This window comes from Poecile atricapillus, chromosome 18 (assembly GCF_030490865.1).
Source record: "Poecile atricapillus isolate bPoeAtr1 chromosome 18, bPoeAtr1.hap1, whole genome shotgun sequence".
Lineage (NCBI taxonomy): Eukaryota > Metazoa > Chordata > Aves > Passeriformes > Paridae > Poecile > Poecile atricapillus.
The window spans coordinates 10,804,109-10,805,471 of record NC_081266.1 but is presented as its reverse complement, the minus strand read 5'-3'; positions in this window follow the sequence as shown (position 1 = coordinate 10,805,471).

Genomic DNA, 1,363 nt, shown 5'->3' with positions numbered 1-1,363 from the left:
ACGTTACCTCTTCAGCCATCAAGGAGTCCCACCAGAAGAAGAAGAGATCATAGACTTTCACCCCCACCTCAAAAAAAACCAAAGGTAACTTTTGCTGCAATTGAATATAGAGAACACACAGATTTTTTTTTTTAAAGAAACTCGATTATCTTAAAATAGAGACTAAACTGAAAAGTTGTTATAAATAAGTTATTTTAAAATAATTTATATTTTAAATTTAATTTAAAATTTAAAGAGAAAACTTTAAAATTACTAAGATCAGTGCATTTGGAAATTACATTTTTTAGCTCGAGGTTTCAGAGTTTTCCTACTCTTATAAGAAAAGTCAGACTGGACCACATTTTAGTACCCAACTCAAAATCAACCCCTTCCTGTGCTCCCATCTTGAACTTCAACATTTTCCTCTCTCAAAACTTGTGCTTGTCCCAGGCTCTCGGTCCCACAGTAGATTTAAGATGTGTTTTGTTGGTGCCATGGCTCTCCTGGAACTATGTATAGAGAACACTTACAGCAGTACCTGATGACAACAGGCAGAGTTAACCATTTCTTCCCCAGGTCTTCCAGTCTATTTTTAAGATAGATAAAGTCTCCTATTTTCTTCAGTTCTGGATTTTTTTGCATTAAATTAGGTGCACATTCCTGGTTGTGCTGGAACATTTTTCAGCACCTGGAGCTGAAGAGGTGTTTTTAGATTTATCATGCAGAGACTTAACTTTATTTCTGAAAAAAGTGTAAAAATTTGGTGTTTGAAAGTCAAATTGAACTTAGTTTTTTTAACCAACTATAATTCTCTACCACGGAAAATCTGTTGCTTCATCAAGGTTGAAACTGCCTTGTTCAGCTTTTTTAGGATGTCAGGCAGCACCTGGTGTACCCAGTCACTCTTGCACATCATGCTCTGATTGCCTGAATGTGGCTAAACCAGCAGTGCTCCTCAGAGCCCAGCACTCTCGCTGAGAAGCAGTGTCTCTTTTTTTTTATATGATTTGAAATTTTTTTTCTTCTTTCTCATTCCAACTGACATGGAGAAATAGTAAGGAAAAATTCTGAGGAAGGATGGACTCTGACCAGGAAGGACCAGCTCTCTAGACAATAGGTTTCAAGAATATTTGTAGGACCATGTAACGGACTAGAATGAATTCCACAGACTCTTAAACAGCAGCAACAAAAAGGATCTGCTCATGTTTCCCAGGCAGAAGAGAAAGTGGTTTCCAGGGTCCCACTCTGTTGGAATATTTGCCTTGATGTCCCACTGTATTGCTTTATGGGAGGGTGGGAGAGCATTTGAATCCACAGCCAAGATACCCCAGTGATGCTGCTGGCTTTGCCTGCCTCCAGAGTTGTATTTTTCAGGATTTCCATG